Raw genomic sequence first — 6,901 nt, forward strand, 5'->3', positions numbered from 1 at the left:
GGGATTAATTTTATAATTATAAAATGCTAAAAATTACAAGATAGGCTATGATTGCAATTATATGCAATTTAGCTTTAAAAATGCCAAATGAAATTGTAAAAAATATGCAAAAATTACCTTACTTATATTTTGGTGTAAACATGAGAATGAAATAAGTTACTCATCAAAAATGACAATTTGGGAATAATTTTGGATTTTTGTGGTATTAAAACAGGCAATAAATTGGTTTAAAAATCATAAAAAATACCAAAACTCATGGGTGTGCTTATATATGCACACATATGCTATTTTGGAAGTATTTTGGGTAAAAAATACATAGGGAAAAATTGGGTATCAACAGCAGTATTGGTGGAGGAGGATGAAGAAAGATATTGTTGCATATGTGGCTCGGTGTTTGAATTGTCAGCAGGTAAAGTACGAGCATCAGAGATCTAGTGGTTTGTTCCAAAAAATTGAGATTCCTGAGTGGAAGTGGGAGAGTATCACTATGGACTTCGTTGTTGGACTTCCACGGACTCAGAGGAAGTTCGATGCTGTATGGGTTATTGTTGATAGGATGACCAAGTCAGCGCATTTCATTCCTATGGTAGTCTCCTATTCTTCAGAGAGGTTAGCAGAGATCTATATCCGGGAGATTGTTCATCTTCGTATCGTGCCCGTGTCTATCATTTATGGAGGGTAGTACAGCATGAGTTGGGTAGGGTACACGGGTCGAGTTGAGCACAACATTTCATCCTCAGACGGACGGGCAGTCCGAGCGTACTATTCAAATTTTGGAGGATATGCTCCGAGTTTGTGTTATTGACTTTGGAGGCTCATGGGATCAGTTCTTGCCATTGGCGGAGTTTGCCTACAACAACGGCTACCAGTCGAGCATCCAGATGGCTCCCTATGAGACATTATATGATAGGCGGTGTCGGTCGCCGGTTGGGTGGTTTGAGCCGGAAATGGCTCGGTTTTTGGGTTCGGACCTAGTACAGGATGCCTTAGACGAGGTTAAGATTATTCAGGATACGCTTCGTACAGCTCAGTCCATGCAAAAGAGTTATGCCGACCGTAAGGTTCGTGATGTGGCATTCATGGTCGGCGAGCGGGTGTTGCTTCGGGTGTCGCCTATGAAGGGCGTGATGAGATTTGGGAAGAAGGGCAAGCAAAGCCCTAGATTCATTGGTCCTTTCGAGATTCTTGATCGAGTGAGAGAGGCGGCTTACAGACTTGCGTTGCCACCAAGTTAAGCATCCGTGCATCCAGTGTTTCATGTGTCCATGCTTCAGAAGTATCACGATGATCCATCCCACGTGTTAGACTTCAACACTGTCCATTTGGACAAGGACTTGACCTATGAGGAGGAGCCGGTAGCTATTCTAGACTGGAAGGTTCGTCAGTTGAGATCGAAGAAGTTCCCTTCAGTTCGTGTTAAGTGGAGAGGTCAGCCTGCCGAGGCAACTACCTGGGAGTCCGAGTCCGATATGTGGAGCCGATATCCCCATCTTTTCCCCGACTCAGGTACTTCTTTTCTCTGTCCGTTCGAGGACGAACGGTTATTTAAGAGGTGGAGGATGTGATGACCCAAAAGGTCATCACTTGATTTACGAGTCAATTTTGTGTTCCGAGGCCTTAAAAAACCTCCTTTTATCTTGCCTTGATTGGCGTGCGCAGTCCGTGCGCGTTACCGGAAAGCTTTTCTGTGAAATTTTAGAAAAATAATGAAATTGGCCTTTAAAATTGATTAAAGTTGACTTTGGTCAACATTTTTGGTAAACGGACCCGGACCTGTGATCCGACGGTCCCGTAGGGTCCACAGTAAAATATGGGACTTGGGCGTATGCCCGGAATCAAATTCTGAGGTCCCAAGCTCGAGAAAAGAATTTTTAAAGAAAATTGTTTGCTAGAAAATATAATGGCTTTTTAGAAGTGAATTGATGAAATTCTTGATGGTATCAGGCCCGTATCTTAGTTCCGGAGTTCGGTACAAGTTTAAAATAATGTTTAAGTTGAATCTGTGAAATTTGGTAAAGATCGGAATTGATTTTGTATAAATCGGACGTATAGTTAAGAAAATAGAATTTGATGTTCTTGAGTAATTTTATGAATTTGAGGTTTAATTCATAGTTGTTGATGTTATTTTGATGATTTGACCGCACGAGCAAGTGCGTATGATGTTTTTGGACTTGTGTGCATGATTGGTTTGGAGCCCCGAGGGCTCGAGTGAGTTTGGATAGGCCACGGAGTGAATTTAGACTTAGAAAATAACTGTTGCAAGTTCAGAGAAGTTGCAGGTCTCTAAAATAAGCTTCGCGGTCCGCGATGAATCTTCGCGACCGCGGTGGGGTTATCGCAGTCAACGGTGAGCAAGGCTATATCTTCACGGCTGCGCTCGATATTTCGCGGTCCACGGAGGAGCTCCGCGGCCGCGGTCCTTTTTCTGCAGTCAGCGGTGAGGATCTGAGAGGGGTATATATAAACGAGACTTTTCAGCCATTTTCCATTTTTCAAAATCCCTAAAACATAAGAGGCGATTTTTCAAACACTCCTTCTTCTCCAAAACACAAGTAAGTGATTTTAAACTCATTTCTTTCACTCCTTAACTTCTTTTCACAAGATTTTATCCTAGAATCTAGGGTTTTTATGGTGGAAATTGGGTATTTTGGGTAGAACTTAAGAATATCAAAATTTGGGGATTTAGACCTCAAATTGAGGTCGGATTCCAAAACCAATTATATATCCGGGCTCGGGGGTCAATGAGTAATCGGGTGTTGGTCCGAATTTCGGGTTGGACCAAGCGGGCCCGGGGCCGATTTTTGACTTTTTGGGAAAACATGGGAAAATCTATTCTCATGCATTGGAATTGGTTTATTTAGCAATTATTAACATTATTAAGTAAATTGTGGCTAGATACAAGTGGGTAGGTGGTGGAATCAAGAGGTAAAGCGGTAGTTAGGGCTTGATTGTGTTCGTGGCATTGAGGTAACTGTTTGGTCTAACCTTAGCTTGAGGGAATAGGAGTCGTGGTCTTATTTGCTATATGTTAATTGTTGAGTACGACGTATAGGTCTGGTGACGAGTATCTGTACGTTGGTGTCAAGCATGTCCATGAGTCTTACACTACGATTGAGTCTTATACCATGATTATTGTGACTCCGTTATGTGTTGTCCATGCTTAATATTATGATTTCCAATGTGGAACAAGGCTTATGGAAGTATTCTTGGTAATTGAACATGATAGAGCGTTGGCTCAAGTTGAGATTTATGTTGTGAAGTGATTGTGGAAATGAGGAGAGGTTTATGATATCGTTTCCCTTGTCGGGATGTTATTGTTTATGATATCGTTTCCCTTGCCAGGATGTTGTTGCTTAAGATAATGATTTCCTTGCCAGGATATTGTTGTTATACTATTGTTTCCCTTGCTGGGATATTGTTGTTATACTATTGTTCTCTTGCCAGGATTCTTTTGTGATTGGAGTTGATTTGTATATTGGGATCGGGTTGCACGCCGCAATAATATTATATATGGATCGGGTTGCACGGCGTAACAATATTATATATGGATCGGATTGCACGCCGCAATAATATTATATATGGATCGGGTTGCACACCGCAACAATATTATATGGGATTGGGTTGCACGCCGCAACAGCATTATATGATTGGGATCGGGTTGCACGCCGCACCAAGAAAGAATGAAAGTGAATATTGATTCTTATGGTGAGGACGAGAGTAAAAGCACGAAGGGTGATGCCGTGCACTAGTTACTGTTTTCCTTATTCTTGCTGATATGAAATTATGGTGTTCTTTATGTTTCTCTACTGAAATTCTGTTAGTACTTGATATCCCCCGCAGCATGTTCCCCCTTCCCATCTTTAACGGCTAATTATTGTTGTTATTAGTTGCCGCATATGATATAACTGCATAGGTTTATTTGGTAGTCTTGTCCTAGCCTCGTCACTACTTCGCCGAGGTTAGGCTCGATACTTACTAGCACATGGGGTCGGTTGTGCTGAGACTACACTCTACACTATGTGCAGATCTTGGTGCCGAAGCTTTTGGACCACAGTGAGGTTGCTGCCTTCAGTCTAGTGGTGGAGACCCGAGGTAGTCCTGCAGACGTCCGCAGGCCTTGGCGTCCCCTTCTATCTTTTCATTTTGTTTTTATGTAGTTCCGAGACAGATTTGTATTTTTTTCATTCAGACCGCTATTTGTAGTATTCGTAGATAGTCCGTGATATTGTGACACCAAATTCTGGGTAGAGTTGTACTTTGGATTTGTACTAGTATTTAGTTATATTATTAGAATTCCGTCTTCCGCATTTCTTTTATTATTATTGTTATTTCGCTGTTAATCGCCTGTTAATTGAAATAGTTAAAAGGTTAGGGAAAAATGGTAATAAAATATGTAACATTCGGCTTGCCTAGTTTTCACGAGTGGGTGGCATCACGACTCCCGAGGGTGAGAAATTCGGATCGTGACATATGGACACTCATGGTGATAGTTTTGGTGGGTCAAATCAACATAATGTGGGATTTGATAAGAAAATAGAGATGTTTTTTAACTTATTGAAAGAAGCTGAGCGTGAATTATATCCCGGAAGCAAATATTCACTTCTGTCTTTCTTGTTTGTCTATTACATTTAAAGTATCTCAATGAGTGGAGTAACAATTCATTTTTCATCCTGTTAGAGTTGTTAAAAGATGTGTTTCCTGAAGGTGAAATATTACCTAAGTCCTTTAATGATGCAAAAAAAGTTATTAAAGATTTAGGACTCAAATACAAAAAAATACATGCATGTCCAAATGATTGTATGATCTATTGGAGTGAGATAAAAGATCGAACTAATTGTATGTTTTACGAAGCTCCAAGATACAAACAATTTGTAGGTGAATCTGGTAGTTTGGAAACCTCAAAAATTCCAGCAAAAGTGCTTAGATACTTTCCATTGATACCGAGGCTTCAAAGATTATTTATGTCATCTAAAACATCTACTGATATGAGATGGCATGTGGAAGGTCGCACTAAAGACGGGGTAATGCGGCATCCTGCTGATAGTATTGCTTGGAGAAAATTTGATGAATCGCATCAAGATTTTTCTCAAGATCCTCGAAATGTTAGACTTGGATTGGCTTCAGATGGATTTAATCCATTCAAGTCTATGTCTATCTCACATAGCACATGGCCAGTTGTCTTGGTTCCATATAACTTGCCACCATGGTTGTGCATGAAGCAACCATATATGATATTATCAATGATTATTATTGATGGCCCTCATGCACCGGGCAATGATATTGATGTCTATCTTCGACCGTTAATTGATGAGTTAAAAGAATTGTGGGTTGGTGTTGACACTTATGATGCATCAAAGAATCATATGTTTTAAATGTGTGTTTCATTGCTTTGGACAATAAGTGATTTTCCAGCACTAGGTAGCTTATCAGGATATGGTGTGAAAACTAGAAATGGTTGTCCATGTTGTCTGACCAAGACTAAATATCTGAGATTGAATTATGCGCAAAAATATTGTTTCATGTCGCACATGCGATGGTTACCCCATGGTCACAAGTTTCGAAAAGATAAAATTTTATTTGATGTTTTTAAGGAGTTAGAGGTAGCACCTAAATGTTTGTCAGGTATTGAAATTCTTAAGAAATTGAAAGGCATTAAAAATAAATTCGGAAAACATCCATTGACCAAATCCTAGAAAAGAAAATGGAAGAATTTTAATCATGTTGATGATGCCATGTTGCAATATTTATGGAAGAAAAAGAGCATATTTTTTGAGTTAGACTACTGGAAAGACAATATGATTCTCCATAATCTTGACACAATGCATATTGAAAAGAATGTATTTGAAAATATATTCTGGACATTACTAAATGTTGACGGGAAAGGAAAAGACAATCTGAATTCTCGTTTGGATTTACAAGAGATGCGGATTCGAAAGGCGTTGCACCCTATAAAAAGAGCTAATGGCAATAATATCTACCTCCGGCATGTTTCACTTTGAGCAATGCACAAAAAGATATGCTCTTATAAGTTTTAAGAGATGTGAAAGTACCAGATGGATATGCTTCAAATATATCACGTTGTGTTGATATTAAGCAACGCACTGTGCATGGATTGAAGAGTCATGACTGCCATATTTTAATGCAACAACTCCTTCCTATTGCTTTGCGAGGTCTCCTTCCAATGAATGTCCTTAAGCCAATGATCGAATTAAGTAACTTTTTAGGGGCATTTGTTCAACAGTTATGAATATAAGTGAATTAGAAAAGCTCCAAGATCGAGTTGCAATAACTCTTTGTCATTTGGAGAGAATATTTCCTCCATCTTTTTTTTTGATATCATGGAGCATCTAGTCATCCATTTAGCTGAAGAAGCAAAGATTGGTGGACCTCCACAATACCGTTCAATGTGGGCATTTGAAAGGTACCATTTTGTTATTCTTATTTATAGTACTTATGAATTATTATATTGAACTATAATATTATTTATTATTTTAGGTACTTGCTTACTCTTAAAAATTATGTGAGGAGTAGAAACCATCCAGAAGGTTCAATTGCAGAGGGATATTGGATAGAAGAGTGCATGACAATTTGCTCAAGATATCTACATGATGTGGAGACAAAGTTTAATCGGCCTTTAACAAATTATGGTTTGTATAATGAGATTCCAAATCAAGAGGGTCGTCAGTCAACTAAAATTGACAGGTTCACGCTTGATGACATTACCCATGCCCAAGCATATAGATATGTTTTATTTAATTCTACTACCACAACTCCATACCGCGAGTAAGTATCAACAATATTCTGCTTTATAATTAATTATTAAGTTAAAATATTTATAGTTTCTTTTATTAAGTTTTTATGTGTTTTACTTTTGCAGTGAGCATATAAAAGAAATCAAGAA

This window comes from Nicotiana attenuata, chromosome 1 (assembly GCF_001879085.1).
Source record: "Nicotiana attenuata strain UT chromosome 1, NIATTr2, whole genome shotgun sequence".
In the NCBI taxonomy this organism is placed as follows: Eukaryota; Viridiplantae; Streptophyta; class Magnoliopsida; order Solanales; family Solanaceae; genus Nicotiana; species Nicotiana attenuata.